Below are 22,228 nucleotides of genomic sequence, written 5' to 3' on the forward strand. Positions count from 1 at the left end.
TGTGGCACCTTAGAGACTAACAAATTTATTTGAGCATAAGCTTTCGTGAGCTACAGCTCACTTCATCGGATGAAGTTGCAGCCGATGAAGTGAGCTGTAGCTCACGAAAGCTTATGCTCAAATAAATTTGTTAGTCTCTAAGGTGCCACAAGTACTCCTTTTCTTTTTGTGAATACAGACTAACACGGCTGCTACTCTGAAAACTAACATTTCTGTCATCATGCTCTGGGGTTGATTATAAGTGGTGAATTGCTAGAGTCCAAACATTTATAGTTAATCACCATTTTGAAAAATTCAAGATCAAGAGAGTAGGCAAGCAGGGAGTGATCTCAACAGTCACAGGCAAGAAGACCCTTTCTGCAGCAAAGTACAGCAACAAAAACATTGCAGCAGGATATGGAAAGCCTGCAGCCTCACCCGTTCATAGAAAATGTGATTGTAATGGCAAAGGAAAAAAATGTCAAGTTGCAGGGATAAGGGAAGCCATTCAGTTACCTAGGCCAGCTTCACAGAATACAAATAGTGCAATAATGATGTCCAAAGGCAGGTGTTTAAGCTAATAGATACTAGTTAAAAAGTGGTTATTTTGAGGGGAGAGGAAGAAATCAAACTGTGACCCTACAGAGGAGTGTGTCTGAGCTCAGCAACAGATGTGTCACACCACTTATCCCAAAGATGAGGAGTTAATTGATTCTATAAATAGTATCATGTAGATAAAAACACAAAGCTACTTAATCTCAGATCCAAAGCACACAGTCTAGCTTTGTTTATCAGTAAAATTATTTGCATTCAAGGGAGGCAGAGTGGGTCAGGTGTTTTACATGTAGATAAACACGGACCTAATTTGATTTCAGGCTATTGAGATATTTGCTTTTTTTTATATATATATATTGTAGAAGTGCAGGGCTAAACGAGATCTGTAGATTACAGTGGAAGAAAGGCTAGTTCCAATAAAACTATGTACATACATTGTTGACTAACAACAAATGTTTAGTTCTAGTGCTCTCTTCTCAGTGGATTTATGAGGGCAACTCCACTAATGCTTATGAGAATAAGGGAAATAAATGTATCAAAGCAGAAAATATTTTTTTACAAGTCTGAATCAAATAAATATCTGCCATGGTGTTTCTCCCTCATGAACCAATTTGTATTGCCAGAAAAATTGTTGTCCTGCAGAGTTCAGAACATGTTTTTCTAATGGCTCTTTTTGCACAGAGGAAAAAATATATCCCTTTTTCTGTTTCTCTGAACATGTATCTTGTTTTATAAATCTCTCCCCCACCTTCCTCTGGAATGTGTGGCTTCTTCGCCACCTCTTCAGGGGGTCTGAAAAAACAGGGACAAATAATAGCTCTGACAGATAAAAAGTCAATATTCAGGCTTAGAATTCCTGAAGCTACAAAATCAAACAGACTTTAACTGCTTGCCAACCACGCATGCAGCTTTACTCTCCCTTATGGCAGCTTCTCTCTCATTGAGAAATAGGAACAAATTGAGATCTCATGTTATTTTAAACCAGGCAAATGCCACTGAAATCAGTTACACCAGCATAAAGTTAGGGTGAAAACAGAATGAGACCCAATTGCTCTAATTCTCTCCAGGAACTGTCTGTCCCATTCTAAGGATACATCTACACTGGAGTTGGAGGTGTAATTTCCAGCTTGGGTAAACACATACAGATCAGTGCTTTACTTGTCTTCTGTAATCTTATGGACCAAATTCAGAGCTGGGGAAAGCAGGAGGCAGCTCCCCTTCAGTCAATACAGATACATCTGTTTACAATCCAGTTCTCCCTGAATAACACTGCAACTTTTTCGTTTCACAAGGCAAATATATATTTAAGAAATAATGAATAATATGTGCAAGAAGCAAATGTACTCAGCTCACTAGACAACTCAAATAATCAGCCTGTTCATGCACAAGCATTCAAAAGCAGGAAAAACAGATACATTTTAATCACGGTCTCAAAGACCCATCATTTCATATGATGGATTCTGGCACATAAATGTCTTCTTAACACTGCCAACAGAGTAGTCTTTGTTACAGACAATGACAACATCCTGGTCCAGAGTCTAGCTGCCTGTTTGAGGAGCAGAAACAGTGTCTTGAACCCTGCCAATTAACTTCTCCACTCTGGGGATCAAGACATTGGTGGCTCCTGGAAGCAGAGACTTAGCACTTGATCTTCCAAGCACAGGGCCGTGGTCTGCTCTGCATACTGACGCACTGACATGAGTGTTGCACCAACAGCAGAATTTAGTCTTTGGAGAATAACGTTATGCCTTGTTCATACAATTTGGAAAGTCACTGCAGGAAGTGCACAGTGAGAACACGGGTGCTGAATGCTCTGAGGTCAGACCCAGGAAGGCCATAGCTGAAAAGGCTTCTTGCCCTGGCGACAACTATCTGGCTTCATACAGAGCAGTTCCAGAGCATCGGGCCTGTGACAACTTCAAATGGAGCAGTGTGTGCTCAGCAGCTCTGACAACCACGCCATAGGTATCTCAAGTACGACATTCAGCATCTGTGGTGTTCAAAATTAGAGAGCCCTCTGAAAATGTGGGTGTTATAAAATCATGGCTCTGTCTTATCAGTTGAATATGCAGGCTAGGCTCTGATGTGATACAGCAAAACCTGCAGCCAGTAACAATCAGATCCATTTTCATGCCGACTTTGGAAAAGCATGCAGAATGCAAAATGTGTCCCCAACTGTATGAGAAAGATGGCAGGGGTATAACTCGAAACTTCAGTGAACAATAATTACAGGTGAGATGTTTTCATTCCTCCACTCAATCAGAATAATAAAGCCCCAGTTTTAAAATGCTTCAGGGATGTCTCTCTACAAACCAAATAGTAAATTGTTACAAACGTAAACAGCAATATGTGAGTTACAAAGTAGCCAAAAATAAGGCTAGTCCTAGTTTTGTGCCATGTATCTGACTGGACAGGGAATCTGGCATTTCAGGGGACCACAGGCTGCAGGAGCATGGGTTTAAGGTTCACTTTAGCCAGCCATCCTGAAGACATGTACTTTTTCTGGGACTGCAATCCCTGGCAGCAGAAAGTTAAGGTTGGAGCTGGAAGCTTTGCCATTTGGCCAGTCTAGAAGACTGCTGACTCCTTGCAAGTGCAATGTTCAGACACATACTGGACCCCAACTATTTATACCTTTGATTTATAGATTGGTTACTAACATGTTTCAGTTACAAGAGCTTCCCCTCTCTCACGGAGTACAAAGTGCTGTCCTTGATGGATTCTTGGCTTCTATTGCAAAGGAGCAATCACCAACAGCCCTGCAAAAGCCAGAGTGCAGAAGTGATCTAGGGGCTGCCTGGTTTCCCTAGTAGGGGCAAGCAGAAGAGAGATTGAGCATAGAGAAGATTCCTTTTTTATCAAAGCTTCAGCTGAAAGCCAAGGAATCCAGTAGCTGTGTCCAGGAGCTCGACTAATATCTCTGGTGAAAAAAGAACTGATAGCAGTAGGGGGTTCAATACTCACCTCAGGTAGTTTAATGATTGTAAGTGCTATGTATATAGAAACTCTGAAACCTGCTATGTATATAGAAGCTCCTGCCACTAATACACTGGGAGCATAGACCAAAGAGGGGATCAATTATAATTAAACATTGCCCTGAGCCACAGAGTTCAGATTCCAGTCCAAACCACTCCAAATTTTCAGAGGCGAGCTGGATTAGAGCCTAGCTCCACTTAACCTTTTGGAAAGTCCAGTTACTTCCTTCCAGGCTAATGTAGTCATACAGTGCCCTCTTTCCTTCTATAGCTGCATTATTTGTTTCAGAGTAGCAGCCGTGTTAGTCTGTGTTTCTCAAAAAGAAAAGGAGGACTTGTGGCACCTTAGAGACTAACAAATGTATTTGAACATAAGCTTTTGTGAGCTTCAGCTCACTTCATCGGTAGCTCACGAAAGCTTATGCTCAAATAAATTTGTTAGTCTCTAAGGTGCCACAAGTACTCCTTTTCTTTTTGCATTATTTGTGTATCTTAATCTCGAGGTCCTTTGATCTCCCAATGCTTTTCACAACTGAAGCTCCCCGTCAGTGGGTTGTCTTCCTTCCAGCTGAATATTTCACTAGGGCCTAACTGCAGCTGTTTAGAAATAGAGATATTTAGCTTCAGGGTGACTACCTAAGATCTGCTTGAAGAAACTAGCTTTGGATTTAACCATCCCTTTTTAATAACTACTCTGTTGATGCTTATGCTGAGGAGTGGGAAAAGTTTTAAATTTTGCTTTTACTGTCTAGCCACTTCAAATGTTTAATAATAAATTCTCTCCACTACTACACCAAAAACCTGGGCTGTTTAAACAGGTTTTTAGCTATAATAAACATCTTTTAACTCATTTTTATTAAGTTTACATACGTAATAGAGATAAGTGGCAAAGAAAATCCAAGCACTAAGTACAAAATAAACTCTTCAGAATCCTTCCTACAAAGAATTTGAGAACTTTAATATGAATTACATACACCTCCAGCTTTTCACATAAACCAGAGACAATGTTTAACAAAAATAACAATCAAATGTGAGGGGGAAGAAGTAAAATCAGAAATGTGATATGAAACTTGGTAATTTAAAGAACTGGAGGAGCTATTTCAGAGTCAAGTTATTTTTAGAAGAATCCTTGGCTAAGGCTCTAATTCACCTAGACAGAGACAAGGAAAACAGTGCATAGAATGGAATAATATTTCAGGAAAACAAACAGAAACTACGGTACTTTAATATTTGATGCACTGTTGTTGCTGAATAATGGAATTTTTGAAGCACAAGCACCCAGATTAAAAAGATACAGGAAGCTGAAATCATAGTAGCTGAGAATGTTAGTGCTACTACTCCTATTAGTCTGTTGGACAAAGGATGTGGCTTTTGATTTCATTTCTACGTGTTTCAACTCTAATCAGAGTAGATTTCAAAACAATCATTTTGGGATTGACTCAGCAACAGTTTGGAGCTCTGTTACCCCAGTTTTAGGTGACTTCACCAGGGCCAGGTTTAGGCACAGGGTAGACATCTCTGTGAAGGGCACAAGAAAATACCATTTTGCCTAAGAGACGCTGTACTTCACCCCCTGTAAGCATGGCTGTAAGAGGAGGTCACCCAGGCAGAGGACATATTACCACCCTAGCAAGGGTGAATGGAAGATAAACGGGAGTTTCAGAGGAGAGAGAGTTAGGAAACTGGGAATGAGAAGAGATGGACACTTTAGGAAACCAGCTAGGGTGGAATCAAGGAAGAACAAGCTGGTAAGGAATGTTCTTACCTAGGGCTTGAATTTCATCATCACCCCTGGCTCAGTCACTATAGAGTTTCTGAACCAAAAATTGAAATGACAGTCTATTTTGTTTGTTTCACAGAACTTGGATTCTCACCTTGACTACAACCTCCCCTTCCTCCTCTCTCATCCACTTTTACAGGGCTGCCCTAGTAGCAGATTTAGGGTCTTTAGTAGAGTAAGAAGTAATGAATTTTAAAAAGGAACAAAAAGAGAATTAAAGTTAAAACTAAAAAAGGGCTTAATGAATTAAAACCCTTAAATGGTATCAAAGCAGAAAATTACAGAAGAGGAACAGACTGTAATCAAGTGTAGAAATATAATACCTTTTGTGTTGTCCCCTTCTTGTAGTTGCTTTAAAAGAAAAGTTCTCCCTTGGTATTAAGCCCAGGGAATATCTGATGATAATGTATCTGTCAGAGAAAAGAAAGATTTATTATTCTGTGCCAGGAGAGGTAACAACTATGTTTACATAATGAATGAAATTTATGTAGTAAAAACCTTTCAATTTTCAGCTTCCTTGATTCCACCCTGCTTTCATGCACAGATGTGAATCAGTGTTTCTGAATTACAGGGGAGGGCTGGAAGCACAGGGGAGGCACAGGAGTGAATGCAGCCTCAAAAGTCTGTTTCCCCCAACCCCAGACACCATGGAGTCTAAACTCTGTAGAAGGGATATATTTGGGGAAGTAGGTAGTCAAGCTCCCTTCAATTCTCTTACAACACAGGATACATAGAATAAGTCTGCTGTGACACAGGCTGCTGTCCCCTACCCTGGGGTGGAAACATTTGAAGATTTCTGGAGCACCTGGCACAATGATTCCTGAAGGAACCATACTGTCAAGGGCCTAATGGAGCCAGGTGGCAGGATATTGGCTAGGAGTCTCCATGAAGATAGATATCCCTTTCTTCTGGAGGATCCCTGAGATCCATTGGCTTGGGAACCTGAAAATGTGGGTTTCATCCACAATGGTGGGAAATAAACACCAACATCCCCAAAATGTGAAAGTTCTAACTCGGTTTTTCGACTCCGCTAGAGGAGTTGTTCCCACCTAGGAGAAAACAGCCCATTTAAAAACCATGTATCAATATCAGCAGCTTTGAAAATATCTTTTCTAGACAGTACAAGTCTAACAGCTTTTTTTCATGCTTGTGGTTAAACATTCCTGCTGTCTTGTAAAGGATGTGACTGACTCCATTGCACTGTAATAAAAGGTGCTTTTCTTCCTAACTGAACTGAAAATACCTTATTAATATCCGGCTAAATTGTTTGGAAATTCTAGTTTGTGCAAAACTCAGACATCTTCCACAGATCAAAAGGGCCACATATAATTTTAATTTGAGGAAAACATTTACCTTGGTTCAGTATCCCAATTCAGAGAAAGCTAATCGAGAATCAATATGGAGGCAAACAGCTACTCCAAGAGTGCATCAGTTCTTCAGCTACTCAACTGACACACGGGTAGAAGAAAGAACCCCAAAAAGGGAAGTGGGGGGGGTCAGTGCTTTCCAATTAAACATTGTACAGTAATTATTTATTTGTAGGGCAGTAACACTACGTGGCCCCCAACAGAAAAAAGTTCATTCTCCTCAATGGGGAAAGGGCTGGGCTTTGAATGTTAATTTTACACAAGTTTTAAGTTCAAACAAAAGGAGAGAGGTTAAGTGGTATTTATTTTACAACTAGACAATGCCCAGGAATTTCAGATGTAAACCAATCCTCCTTGAGAGCTGGTGCCTCTCCAGCTCCATTCTCCTTCCCTGCTTCTTCGGCCAAGTGCACTCAGACCAGACAACTCCCCAGACCACCCTTCCTTGATTCCTCACATTCTACAGCCTATCCTCAATACCAGATACACACAGATGCTCCTTACAGTTCCACTCTATAGCCGCCTTCTTAGCTTTACACCCTGGCTGCAATCTGAAGGGAGGGAAGGTAAGTAAATTAAGGCCTGGTTTACACTACAGAGTTAGGTCAAGGCAAAGCAGCTACGCCAATTTAATAAAACCATCTCCCCAAACAGCACAGAGTCAGAGTTAATGTAGTTTAGTCAACAGTGCGAGAGTTGACACTGGTTACTTACGTTGACCATTACTGGCCTCCAGCAGCTGACCCACAATGCCATACACTGCCTGCTCTGGTCACCATTGTGAACTCTGCTGCCCAGGGAACTCTGCTGCCCAGGCTACTTAAGGCCCTGTGAACTTTTGAAAATCCTTTTCCTGATTGCCCAGCTTAGCGAGCACACCTAGCAGCTCTCCATAGCCATCCAGCTGCTCTTTATAGCCACCCAGCTGACCATGCTGGCTACATGCTCCAGGTGTGCTCCTGCCTAGAGCAGGCAGGAGATATTGGATCTCCTGGGCCTGTGGAGAGAAAAGGCCGTGTAGGCACAGCTCTGAACCAGCCGCAGAAATGTGGACATCTATGAGCAGATTGCTTGGGTTGGGCGGGGGGGGGGGGGAGGGAAGAGGGAGAAAGATGAGGGAGAAGCAGCGGAGCTGTGTGAAAGCAAAGGAGCTGCAGCAGATAGACCAGCAGGCCAAGGAAGCCAACGACTGATCTGGTGCTGAGCCACAGACCTGCTGCTTTTACAAAGAACTGCATACCACCCTCAGCGGAGACCACAGTACCACCCCCAACAGCACCCTGGATACTTTCAAGGAGCCCAAGTCACAGGCCCTACTGTGAACAGCAAGGAGGAGGAGGACGACAAAGAAGAGGAGGAGGAGCATGGGGGACGACAGGTGAACATGAAATCCAGCTGTGCAGCAAGCTAGGACCTGTTTTTGACTCCACCATAGTCCAGCTAGTCCTACCTGTCTAGCACTGGTGAGCCAGATGCAGGGGAAGGAACCTCTGGTAAGTATGCAGTTTACTTGGAAATTACAGGGATGGCACCCACAAAGCAGCAGGACACATCTTTTGATTTACTCATTTTTACTTGTGGTAGAAGAGGTAGTGGAACAACCAAGAGAGGTAGAGTTGCTATCTGCTTTTCATTCCCCTCTGCAGTTAGGCAGTGGGGGCCATACAGAGCAGTTTGTTTCTGTGCACCAGGAGGTCCCAAGAATCCTCCGTAGAGATCTCAGTGAAACATTCATGGAGATACTCTGCAATCCTCTGCCAAAGGTTTCCAGGGAGGGCTGCCTTCTTCCTTCTGCCGCAGTAGGATGCTTTTCCAAGCTACTCAGCGATTATGTCAGCCGGCACCACTGCACTATACAGGCTAGCAGCATACGGTTCCGGGTGGCATTGGGACGCCAGCAGCAGCTGTGCCCTGCCTCTTACCCTCAGGATTGAGGTATCAGCTAAAATCATCACCATCTGGGGAGAACAGTGCCAGTATTCAGTTCCATTGCCCTATACAACTAGAATCATGCAACTGAACTATTCTCTCCTGATTTCCCCAACCCCCGGAGGGCCACACTCACCATGGCTGGTGACATGACTGGCGCCATGCTCAATCAATCCCAAGAAGAAGTGAGCATGTAATGTTACAACTTTTGGGGAGCCGGAGGAGTGAGTTCGGCATCTTAAGTTTTTATTTCTGTCATCAATACACTGACAATGGTACCTCTGTGTGTTGTGTCTGCAGCTGCAGACATTACAGCCTTCACGGTCCCCTCCACACACAACCGGAATGCCTGAGCTAGATGGGGGGGGGGCGGGAAAGAGGACTCGGGCTGGCATATTTCAGGAGATCCTGCAAGCCAGTGCTGCATCAGAGAACGAGCATAGGGCCTGGAGGATCACCCATGCAGACAGCCTGGAGAAGGATAGAGTAGAGAGGAGAAAGAGGCAGGAAAAGAGGAGGGGCATGCAGCAGGACAGAGAGCAGAGATGTTGCAGACTCTGGTAGACTTGCAGGTTGAACAATCCCATGCTCGTCTCCATCTGCAGCCCATAGAGGACTCAATATTGGGACCTTCCTATACCCCCCTCAACATTCCACGTGACATTAGGGGTCGGTGCACTACCCCTACCACTGCACCTGGGGGGACATTAAAGACAATTACAACTTCACATTCACTGAACTGTGAAAGCCATGGTTGGTGTGGGTGTACGTGAAATCAATGTTCTCTCCCCTTCATAAGTTCTGTTCCCTTAATCTATACATTTTAAATTATTATTTTTATTGCCTGGTTCATGTTACAGAATAAAATTCTTTTTTTGGTAACAAAATTAATCTTTATTAGTTCACAGCATATGCTTGCTGGTGCTGAGCAGGTCTGACAGCACCTGATTATCTGTTCCTGCATTGTGTCACACAACTCATATCATCATTCACAAACAATATTTATAGGTACATTGACAATATTATATTCCTATGTACACAGCAATCAGAAGATGATTCATACCAGGTCACAAAAGAGCAAGGCCAGGTACAGCACACTACTGCAACACACACTACCCTGGCTCACTATTAAAATGGTGTTTCAAAGCCTCGCTGAACTGCATAGCTCCTCATTGAGCTCTTCTAATAGCCCTTATATCTTGCTGTTCAAATTCATCAGACAGCTACTTCATCTCTGCAGAAACTTTTCCCCCTTTGCTTCACAGATATTATGCATGACACAGCACACAGCTATAACCATTGGATATTCTTCTCACTGAGGTCCAACCCTATAAGTAAACAATGCCAGTGACCCTTCAAACAATCAAAGGCATATTCAATTGTCATTCTGCACCTGCTGAGCCTGGAGTTGAAGTGCTCCTTGGTGCTGTCAAGGGTGGCTGGTGTATGGCTTCCTAAGCCATGGGAGCAAGTGGGTAGACTGGGTTGCCCAGGATTACGATTGGCATTTCAGCATTCCCAGTGATAATCCACTGGTCGGAAAAGAAAGTCCTTACTTGCAGCTTTCTGAATAAGCCTGAGTTCTTACCGATGCATGCATCATGCACGTCTCTGACCAGCCCACAGTGATGTCGGTAAAGCATCTCTGGTGTTCCACCAGCGCTTGCATTATCATAGACAAGTAACCCTTTCTGTTGACGTACTTGTGGCAAGGTGATCTGGTGCCAAAATAGGGCTATGTGTGCCATCTATGACCCAACTGCAGTTTGGGAACCTCATTGCTGCAAAATCATCCAGTATCTCCTGCACATGACTGAGAATCACAGTCCTGCATAGCAGGAGGTGACTAATGGCCCTGCCGACTTAAATGGTAACAGCCTCTGTAGTGGATTTTCCAACTTCAAATTGATTCCCGACTAACCGGCAGCAATCTGGAGTTGCAAGTTTCCACAGTGCAATTGCCACTCGCTTTCAACTGTCAGTGCAGCTCTCATTTTGGTGGCCCTGCGCTGGAGTGAGTTCAGCACACACATTCAGGAATGTGATCTTGTGCATCCAAAAAGTTCTGCAGCTCCTGCTCATCATCCCAAACCTGCATTACGATGTGATCCCACCAGTCAATGTTTTCTTAGGTCCAGACCTGGCACGCCACCACCTCCAGCTGCTCTGTGAATGTCACCAACAACCTTGAATTGTTTCCCACGGCAATCTAGCCTCCAAGGTATTGTCATGTTGCCTGTGGCGCCTCTTGTGGCTCTGCAAATCCTGCAGGATCACGTGCCCCCCCTGTGCTTGCAATGCTCATGCCAATCGCGCTCTGTACAGCTCTATGCTTCTCTTAGAGATGGCGGATACTGAGGAGGACACACAGGTTTCTGGGATTTTGAAAAAAAGGTGCAAAAGTTATGAGATGCAGATGAAATTATGGGATAGAGAACACTGCATTATGGGAAATTTCCCCCATGCTCCCAGTCACTCCTGCATGACTTGTTTTGCTCCCATCAGGCATTGCTAAAACTTTCCAAAGACCCTATGCTGGATGGTGGAGAGTTGCCCAGTGGAATACCTACCCTCAGTGCACTGCACTCTGCATCGATACAAGTGCTCCTGGTGACTACATACACCGCCAACACAAGCAGCCAAGCATGTGGCTATTGTATGCTAAAGTAACTTAGGTAGACATGATTTTGTAGTGTAGACATGGCCTAAGTTATCTTCATCTGAAAAATCCTGAATCCTATAAGGCTGGCTGTAACCAAGTAAAGATTAAAGAGAACTACTTTTATGTTTGAATTTTTTTAAATGTTCCTGTTGATTTTAATGAAAAATGAGTTTGTATCCTAATTTCTCTTACTTCCTGCTTGTTAGCAATAAAATGATGCCCTCCACTGAATTAGCTGGTTTATTATTGTCTACTGTTAATTTTTTAAATAAGAAGCCAAGTCATGATTTGTCTTCAGTGTAACCTATAGCAGCAAAAATAACTGAGTTAACAGATCGGTTATTTCTCTTCCCTCAACTTTTTCCTTTTTTTTTTTTTTGGTTGCTAGATGAGTCAACAGGAAGAATGGTACGGTGGTTAGGGCACAAGCCTAGGTCTTGGGCGACCAGGATTCACATCCTTGCTCCACTACAGATTTCCTGTGAGGCCTTGGGCCACTTAGGGAATTGAGGCACAGAGAGGCTATGTCTACACTGCAATAAGACACCCAGAATTGGCTCATGTCAGCTGACTCGGGCTCAAGAGCCTGAGCCCAACTGCCTACACTGCAATTTTGTAGCCCTATGAGCCTGAGTCAGCTGACACAGGCCAACCACAGGTGTTTTATTGTGGTGTAAACAGACGCAGAGATAATAGCACTTCCCTATTTCGTAGGTGTGTTCAGTCACTACATACATTAAAGATTGTGAGGTATTCAGATACTATGGCAAGGGGGGAGCATATCAGTATCTAAGGGTATGTCTATACTACCCGCCGGATCAGCGGGCAGCGATCAATCCAGCGGGGGTCGATTTATCGCGTCTAGTCTAGACGTGATAAATCAACCCCTGAGTGCTCTCCCATTGATTCCTGTACTCCACCACCACAAGAGGCGTAGGCAGAGTTGACAGGGGAGCGGCAGCAGTCGATTCACCACAGTGAAGACACCGTGGTGAGTAGGTCTAAGTACATCGACTTCAGCTATGTTATTCACTTAGCTGAAGTTGCATAACTTAGATAGATCACACACACACACCCCAACGGAGTGTAGACCAGGCCTAAAAGAGAAAAACTTCTAGTGATCATCAAATTTACACAATCTGCAATGTTTTGCATTTTTAAAAAGACGACAATTTCTGTTGTTTTAAATACAAGTCTAGCTAATTGTTGAGGTTTCTTTAAGCATAAATATAGGCCTATAAATCTGATATTTAGGTATGGTAAAGACAGATTTTACAGGGAGAGCAAGTATCCAAATGTCCTTTATTGCTGAACTACTTACACATTACATCTCCTAATAGTGTTAGATCCAGAGTAACAATCATTATTTTATTAGTGCAGTAAAAACTAATGTGTGTAGAACAACAGTAATGATATCCAAAGTAGATATTGCTGTGCTGCTGGCTGGCTCCCTGCTTCCCATCCCATCTTTGGGAGATTTACCAGACATAAGTAGAAAAGAGGCGGTTTCTGAGAATTGAAAGGTAAAATCTAACAACATATACTGGCAACTAAATAAATAATCTCAGTTTCCTGGCTGTGTAAGATGTCCAGCAATCCAATTGTCTCCTTTGCAAGAATCCTCTTTCAAAAGTCCCTGTGTTATTTCCACTTCCAGAGAGATTGAGCTCTCTGATGCTCGAATCAGTTTTGAGAGAAGTCTGATTGGCTTTCAATATCACTTACACTACTTTCTGTTCCGTTCTCCATCATTTGGCTACTTCTCCTCCCCTTACTCTACAGTCCATAGCCTCTGCTGAATAACAACTTAGCTGATAAAATATTCACTCCAACCTAACATGGCATTCACTTTAGTGGGAACTGGATCAGGTCCTAAAGGAGGAAGGGGAAAAAGCAAGACATGTCTAAAGTAAGAGAAAAGCATGATTCAAGATGAGAAGAGTCACGGTTGCCCTGCATAACCCCCCAAAGAGTCGAGGGATTTTTATTTGGGCTCATCTGTGTCCCAGAATAACATTCATATAGGGCAGGGGTGGCCACATTGGGTATGGAAATTGTATGGCGGGCCATGAATGCTCACAAAATTGGGGGTTGGGGTGTGGAAGGGAGTGCGGGCTCCAGCTGGGGGTACAGGCTCTGGGGTGGGTCTAGGAAAGAGGAGTCCAGGATGCGGGAGGGGGCTCCAGGCGGGGGTTCAGGTGTGTGTGTGGGGGGGTGAGGGCTCTGGCTGTGGGTGCGGGCTCTGGAGTGGGGCTGGGGATAAGGGGTTTGGTATGCAGGAGGTGCACCGGGCTGGGACTGATGGGTTCAGAGGGCGGGAGGGGGATCAGGACTGGGGCAGGGGATTGGGGTCCAGGAGGGGATCAGGGGTTCAGGCTCTAGGGGGCGCTTACCTCAAGCAGCTCCCAGAAGCAGCGGCATGTCCCCCTCTCCGGCTCCTACACAGAAGTGCAGCCAGGCGGCTCTGCGCGTTGCCCCATCCGCAGGCATCACCCCTGCAGCTCCCATTGGCTGTGGTTCCTGGCCAATGGGAACTGCGGGGGCAGCGCTTGGGGTGGGAGCAGTGTGCAGAGCCTCCTGACTGCCCCTATGTGTAGGAGCCAGAGGGGGACATGCCGCGGCTTCTCGGAGCTGTGCAGAGTGAGGCAAGCCCCCGACCCCGTTCCCCAGATGGAGCAGGGCAAGCCCTAGATCCCGCTGCCCGGCAGAAGCTCGAGGGCCAGATTAAAATGTCTGGAGGGTTGGATGCAGCCCCCAGGTCATACTTTGCCCACCCCGATATAGGGAGTATACTCTACCATGGATCAGAATTAGACATGTGGATAGAGCAAGTGTAGGAAAGGCCAAATTGCCACTGCATCCATCCTGTGGATAAACAGAGGACATCAGTTGCCAGGACTCCCAATCTGGCATTTTAAAAATCAAACCATACTCAGGCCTATTGTGGGGGTCCCTCATTCTTTTATGCTGGCTGCAACAGCACATGGCCTCTTTTGGGAAAGGCATTTCCTCACTTGCCATCCACTAGACTGAAAATGTAATTAGTTGTGTCTACAGAAGACCTGTAACACCAGAGACTTCAGAGGAGTTCCTTGTCATTTACACTGCTGTAGTGTGAGGGGAGAAATCAAGCCCAGAGTCACTGCCAGCCTGGAGCTTGTTGATGCTCATTATTATAGCTTGGAGTCCTTTTTCAGTTCTTGGCTGCTGTCCATTTTAATGCCTGCGCGCACACACACAAAAGAAAGACACACACACACACCAGCTCAGAGCACATGACACTTAATAAAATAATCTGTACTTCATTATTAAAATGCTATACTTAAAATCCGCGATAACATCAAATATCTTACAGCACTCAGATGAGAAAGGTGGAGAAAAACCTTTAATGGCTTTTCTAATTGCTTGTTCTCTCTCACTTGTAACTAATTACCACAGTCACACTGTTACAAGATTCTTAGGCTTTTTACATTCTCTCAACCACAAACATCTACAGTATTAAAAAGAAATGAAAGACAATTAAACCATCCTTGTGACAACTAATGCCAATAAATATTTTCAGGCAGAAGAAACTACCAGAACATCAAAATGCCCTGAATTGCAAAAAGGACGGGCAAATAAACATGTATGCCTTAAGAACATGTTGTCACCTTCAATGCTCTGTCCCAGCCTAGACCTCTGCCTTCATCTCCTCCTACAACTCCTTACTCTGTCCATGCTTGTTCCCTAACTCCAGTATATGGTTGCTTTTATATTAAAATAGCAATAAAACAAGGAAGAAGGCCCATAATGCAGATGTTAAGGGTGAGAGCTGTTATTACCAGTAAATTGTATATAAATATTACATAAGAAGGGAACAAAAGCACATCAGCACACATATATGCCATAAACAAGAACCATGGCTTTTTAAAATGTCAGGACTTAAAATGCACAGCGGCCTATAAAATGTCACCAAAGTCATTACTAGATGGCAGTGATGTAAATCATGTATTAAGGAAATGCCATCTAAATTAAGGTTGGAAAACTAAATGCACCTATTTTCTATTGTAGATTCATACAGTAATTTGCTGAAACAGTAATTTTGAGTTTACCATATTTCTACCTTCAAGGAAAATTAAAAAGCCGTCTATAACTACAAAAGCCAGCACAAAGCAACGTTTCATTTTAATTTAATATGACACCAGCAAGTAAATTTAAACTAATCCTAGGCACTAAAGAAATTGTCAAAGATTTTTGTGCATTTGTAATTTAAGAAGCCAAAACATTTTTGTGCTTTTTAATACTAGATGAGGACAACTTCTTCCCAACATGGAATGGAAAGCTACTCTACAACAGACAATTTCTGAATATTTTTATATCTAAAAGGCAACATTTCCAAATTTTGTTTTCCAACATGCCATACAGATTAGCAACTGTACACAATTTGGAGATTTGCAAAATCCTCTGAGTAGCCATAATTTATAAATTTTAACTATTTAATGCTAATATACAGTAATCTTTCTGTGAAGAAACTGCTGAAGGCTGAGATTATCATTTTTGTAAGGTTACTGATTACAAACAGAAGACATCTTGAAATTGAAAAGCAAGTAGATGTTTCTTGCATAATGTACATGGGACATAGTAATGTTTTAATAACCAAGTTCAAATAATTAGATATAAAAACAAAACTGTGTAAATAAGATTGCTAAATAAATCTTGAGAGAGGCAATTAAACTATACTTTAATATCTTTTCTAAGAAAATGTAATTTAAATTTTACAACCTAATATGCACAAGGGTTCATCAGGCCCAATTAAATTAAAATGTAACATCTGATCACCTTTTATGCAAATTTTTAAAAGAAGTTTTATTATACTATATGCTAATATTAAGTTTCATTTAATTTAGTTGATGAAGTACTCAATTTTGATGCCCAGTAAATATACCCCAATCCAGAAATATAATTCTTCATGGTATAACCAGCCCCTTCTATAGTGGAGCACCACAAATGTATTACATTATCTGGAAGGATCACTTTTCACTGCCATTTAAATTATAATTAAATTTTAACCCTGAAAACTTAAAAAAAAATGTGAAGACCCAGCTTTGGTGGTGCTCTAATTTAGTGCCAATAAAGTTCTTAAGGAGTGAAGGAGGCTCTGGCTGCAAATAGTTGGTTGTATTCTCCAAAGGAGAAATTCTTCTTTGTAGACCTTTTATTATTTCAATGGGAGTTTTGCCTAAGTAAGAACTGCAGGATCAGACTTCTAATGACTATGTAGCAAGTTCAGGCCAACAACACTGAACATCAGCAGCTTTCATATATGGAATTCTTTTTCTCTTTACCAAAGATGTGTAAATAAGAGTTTCTCAGTCTGTATGAGCGACATTCTGAATTCCTGCCCATCTCACAAGTATGCCGGCCTTGCGCAGCATGGATGTCAGCCTGGAGTGTGTAGCCCATAAAGGGAACATACACTCCTTGAGGGGATTTTGGCTACTGGACCTGTGTAGTTAAGGACCCAAAGGTACCAGAGGGACTTCAAAAGTCATGGGGCCAACCAATCAAAACAGGCCAAAACTGAGTGCAACCCTGTGCACCAGGAGGCAACATGATTCACCCACATCTGGACTGGCCACCCTTCCATCATGACACCCACCCCTCTATAGTAACAGAGGTGTGGCCAAGCCAAGTTTGAGTGAGTGGCATTGCAACCTGGTGCCTTTGGTTCACAGTACTGCTCAAATTTGGCCCACTCGCCCCTCCCTCATGCCAGCAGGTAAGGGGCTCCATTGTTATGCCACCCAGTTTTATTCAGGTGCCCAGAGGGGAGCCCAGGCTGCCCCTCCCCCCTCCCCCACCACCTCATTGTGCCCCTTTTGGGTTTATGTTCTCAAAAGTGTTACGGAAAAGTCCCCATTTAAACAGGAAAGTGTGAATTGGCTTTTTACCCTCACCCCCACCACAATTCTCCCCCTTGTCTCATGTGGGCTTCTGCCTCTGTTCCATCCCAAACCTAGCTCCCACCACAGCATAGAAATTCCCATGGAGACTGCTCCAAGGCAAGCAGGGCATGCACAGTACTCTGAGCTAACTTCAAAAAGTTTGTATCTTGTCTTGGAAGAACATTAAGATCTATCAGACTCCCACTCCCACTCTTTTCAACAGTGAACCCCTGCCCCAAGCTTCCCCTTCCTCCAGCAAGCCAAGACCCCCTCTTTAGCCAGCTATTATACTCCAGTAACCACAGGCTTCCCCTCCAAATGGTGATACACCTATACCCCAGCCCTTCACACCTTTGAAGATCCCACTGCAGAACTTAGTAGTTCTAACTGACTTTCTGCTCAGCATACATTGAGCCGTGAAGCAGAACCAATGTGTAAAGGACAGATAGGAGGAGGGCACCAACGCCATCTTGAGAGGTTGTAATCGGGAAACAATGTAGGTTCATTCAGGAAACTATTAAGTCTGTGCTTATATAAGCACGCCCGTTCCTAATCACAGTGTTTTTGATCTGAAATGAATTACTCATATGCCATTATAGAAACATCACCATGTGGAAGTTTTAATAAGTAACAACTTCCAAACAAATTAAAAAATATACTTGCCAAGAACATGCAGCACTGAAAATTATTCTTCTTGAACATACTCTCCACAGAATGTCACATTCAATCAGGTTTTGTCATGAACAGTTAGTCAGTCAATAAGATAAATTTATCACTTGCAAGAGACCTGAGTATAAATGTTTAATTTTATCTTAACAGCTTACATATTTCTTTGCTCTTTTCAACAAAACTTCATCATTTAAAACAGCTTGCTCAGATCTCAACACAAATATAACACTAGGGCCATAAATTTCAATTTCAATATAAGAATTACTGTAACTTTGTAGAATATAAATAACAAGTCATGAAGTAGATATATGATTCATGGTGCTCTGCAACAAAGCCAATCATTCACAAAAAGAATAATAATTCTAGTAACTTTTAATATTCAAGATATACAAAGACACAGTCTCAATATGTGAGAGAAACAGAGTTGTTTTACACAATCAAATTCAATTTGAAAAGTTTCTGTTGAGGATCAAATACCACTTTAAAAACACTGTTTTAAATTCACTGTGGAAACTGCACAGCTTCTAAATTACCCCAGTAGTATCCACTCATCCCCCCAGCAGGAAAACCCTTCTCTTTTGCATGGCCAGTTGATTTCCTGGTGAGCAAAGGGCTTTTAACTCCAACCCTACTCAGCTCTTCAGCCAATCCAGAAGCCCAATTGAGGTTTAGGGCAGGGAAGTGGCTTCAGAGCCTGGCTCCCTAAATCAGGATTACTGCCTATGCACTCTGGCAGTACCAAGCTCAGGACAGATAGCGAATGAGAAGGAGAGAAAACTAGAGCGGAAGGAACCAAATAAAAATGTCAGAAGTGGACATAGGAGGGAGTGAAAAGGAAAGAAACAAGTTGTTTAGTTTTAGGGTGGATGACCAAGTTCACCATTGACTGCAGGAGGCAAAGCTCCACCGATTCCAGCAGTGAATTCTGTCCACCAGTGTATTTGAGTTTCTTGCAATTAACAAGCCAATTCACTCTAATGTAATTAAATTGGTAGCCAAATGGAATCATTGTGGCCATTTCAAAAGGTTTTGATAAGGAATAGTAAGATTTCTCCTAAAGAAAACGGAAATGTAACATATTTGTGTCACCAACTATTCACGTAATTTCTTTGAAAGATTTACTGTATAAGTAAAGACAAAAGGTAGGAAGAGGCTTCAGATATCTCCTTCAGAAAACAGACTTCTCAAAGCAATCTGGATTTTTCAGTAGTAAAGTCTAAAAAGGAAATCTTTGCAACAATTTTAATTTACAAAGAAAACTGTGATTTCCAATCCATTCCTTATTGTAGTCTTACAACACAGATTAGCTGCTATAAAACCATACAATGCTGTAACAATTTCATTATAATTACAATAACCAGAAGCACTCTACAGTCAACATTATCAGATGTTTCTGTGTTTATTTGACATCCTTCTAGAATTTTAATTATGCTGTACTGGCTGCCAGTGGCTAACGTCTACCGGCTTAGCAATTAAGCTGGCAAGGTCTCAACTCTGAAGAAAAGGCAGCTACGAGATATTTTATTTTGATGGATTACTTCTTGCTTAAAATATGTACTAAAAATATCAAGCTTTTTTTTTTCCATAGACAAAAGGAAGAAAGGACTCCACAAATTATCTGGGGGGGGGAGAACATTTGACAGTTAACAGCATTTTATGAGTTAAATTTAAAAAGCCTGCCTTACCTTAAGAACTGTATTCTGTTTCAAAGTTACATTAGGACTAAGTAATATTATTAATAATTATAGTCTACAATATGAGCTATACAACAATAGCATTAATTACTATTACAATAGTACCTAACAGCTCCAATTAACTTAGCCCCCCACCCATACTATACATCATACAAAAACATAATAAAGAGGTGGTCCCTGCCTTCCCATTATTTTCTAAACAGACAAGAGACAAAGGGTGGGAGAAAAGAATACAACATAGAATCAGAAGTATGGAAAATGATGCACAGAGATTAAGAAGGTTGCTGAAGGTCAAAGACAGGCATAAATTGAACCCAGATTTCCCAATTCACAACCCTGCCTTAACCACAAAACCATCCCTTTCTCTCTAATAAAAAGTGATAGAACAAGGCCTCAGCCTAATTGCCACCTCTTATAGTTATCTTTGTCAAGCAGCATTTTTGAGCACAAAATTGAAGAAAACAGGAAATGAACAGTTGCAAAGCTGTTATCAAGGCAGTGGAATGCACCTCACTTTTTCAAAGGCCAACTGGCCTATCTTTAGTGCCAAGAGTGAGTGACTGTGTGTATGTGGTGGGAGAATGGTCAAATCAACATGAGCATCTCCATGAAGGAACACAAGGACTCCGGTGCTTGTCACAAGGACCTTTATAGAAATGAGTCCCGGTTGGACCAATTGCAAACATGTCAGAAGTAACGCACAATTATAAAATCAAAAGACGGTGTCGATAACTGTGAGCTGGATCATTTCAAGTGCCCTTTCCAAACTTCCCATAAAGTGTCGCCTGGTCAATCATATTACTATCAGGGGAGGATATTCTGCCACTGAATTCTGGGCAGATAAACATTACAAGCATGTGAAATGTCATCCAAGGAATAGAGAGATTATAGTAGTTTCATTTATTTAACACAAAAAAGATGTGTGTGTGTATATATACTAATTAATATATATATTAATTTCAGGAAGAGTTTTTCCTTTGTTTTTTGTTCAAAAATAATCTAGAAGGGCATATTTATCAACATTGACCGCAAAGGTGATGTGACATTCACATAAAAGGGAGCAAAGCAGGCAAATTCTACCTTGGACTTCTTCAGTCATATCCACAGAACAGCATTCCACTAGCACAGATTAAGATCACTAATATAAACAGTCCCATGGAGAAACGTGAAAATTAAAGATGAAGTGCGGTAGCACTCTACACTGAAAAACAATGGCCAGAAAAAGGAATTACAAATAGCATCCAACCCACTAAGCCCCATGAATGTAAAAGAAATGGCTAGATAGATACATAAGGAAAGAAGAAATGAATCATTTATAGTTGCTGTAGATCGAAGTTTACTAACCCTTATTGACAAACCGAAACACATACACAACAAAAGAAAGCTAGCTAAAAGAGAATATACTCAACATATTTGTTTGTGTTCCAAGTCCAGAACGTGTGTAAGCAATATGTTTCATTTCTAATATGTTCAAACTGCTCGGCAGTCATATTGATTATTGTAGGCTACTTAATGGGAAGCTATCACATTAAGACATTTGGCCTAGCTTTGTTCAACTACTTTTTATAACAGAAGGAGTTACTAAAATGGATCAGGATATATTTATTCCCAGGTATGCAAATATCCAGATCTTAAAGAAATAAAATACGGGATCACTGAAAACATGATGTTGATTGGACAGTTAAATTATATTATCTACTGAAAAAAATACATAAACATTTCTGGTTTTCTAACACAGGGGTTCTCAACCTTTTTCCTTCTGAGACCCCCCACCTACCCCATGCCCTAAAGACTCCATAGCCCAGTTGTCCCACAACAGCTGTTTTTCTGCATATAAAAGCCAGGGCTGGTGTTAGGGGGTAGCAAGGAAGGCAACTGCCCGGGCCCCCGCACCATAGGGGGAACACAAAGCTAAGTTGCTCAGGCTTCAGCTTCAACCCCAGGTGGTGGAGTTTGGGGCCCCAGGCTGCAGTCCCACATGGCGGAGCTTTGACTTTCTGCCCTGGGCCCTAGCGAGTCTATTACCAGGCTTGGTGGACACCCTGAAACCTGCTCGTGGCCCTGGAACGCTGGTTGAAAACCACTGTTCTAACAGATTCTCAGGTTAGGGAGTTCAGTAGCTATAGAATTATGCACACCTGTTGGGTTAAACAACAAAAGGAGTTCTAACCATTCATTTAAAAGGTCAAAGCAATATTACTGTCTGTACCATATGTGTATGGAAGCAGGAATCTGAATACCTTGAAACAAACATAAGCAGCGGCATTTGGTAAATTATCTCATCTACGCATTGTATTATTCATTCTGTAATAAAATTCGAAGGAAATTTACACTAAAATCAAATTAAAGAAACACCACTACTCCACTTGGTCAGTGCCCGTAGATAAGCAAAGCACACATCTGCATACACTATATTCAATGGGTGAAAAACAGGTCATCCCTATCCTCCCTGTAGTACCTTGTCAAATGTATAAGATTTATTTTTTTTAATGGACACAGCCTGAAGTTTGGCCTATGTTAGTATTGTAAGTCAATGGCAAAGACAGAATAAAACCCATTCCTCCTGATTCCCAGTACAGTGCCCTATCTATTGGACCATACTGCTTCCTTTCCCTTGATGGTGGATGTTATCTGATATTCATTATCTAGTTTACCTTTACAGATGTAGAAAATTTATTACATTCTTGTTGCAGA

At 42.1% G+C, this 22,228-nt stretch overlaps 1 protein-coding gene across 13 annotated transcripts in view; it reads right to left on the bottom strand.

Annotated features, from left to right (window-relative positions):
- ARVCF (ARVCF delta catenin family member) overlaps positions 1 to 22,228 on the bottom strand; it is a 543,783-nt gene that overhangs the window by 254,559 nt on the left and 266,996 nt on the right. For 12 of the 13 annotated variants that reach the window (XM_073313189.1, XM_073313188.1, XM_073313184.1 and 9 more), the window contains one exon: positions 5,613 to 5,699. The exons of the other annotated variant lie outside the window; for it this stretch is intronic. The gene's annotated coding sequence lies outside the window, so the exon portion shown is untranslated. The remainder of the gene's footprint in view (positions 1 to 5,612; positions 5,700 to 22,228) is intronic. 13 annotated transcript variants of the gene reach the window in all.

This window comes from Lepidochelys kempii, chromosome 15 (genome assembly GCF_965140265.1).
Source record: "Lepidochelys kempii isolate rLepKem1 chromosome 15, rLepKem1.hap2, whole genome shotgun sequence".
Taxonomy (NCBI): Eukaryota; Metazoa; Chordata; order Testudines; family Cheloniidae; genus Lepidochelys; species Lepidochelys kempii.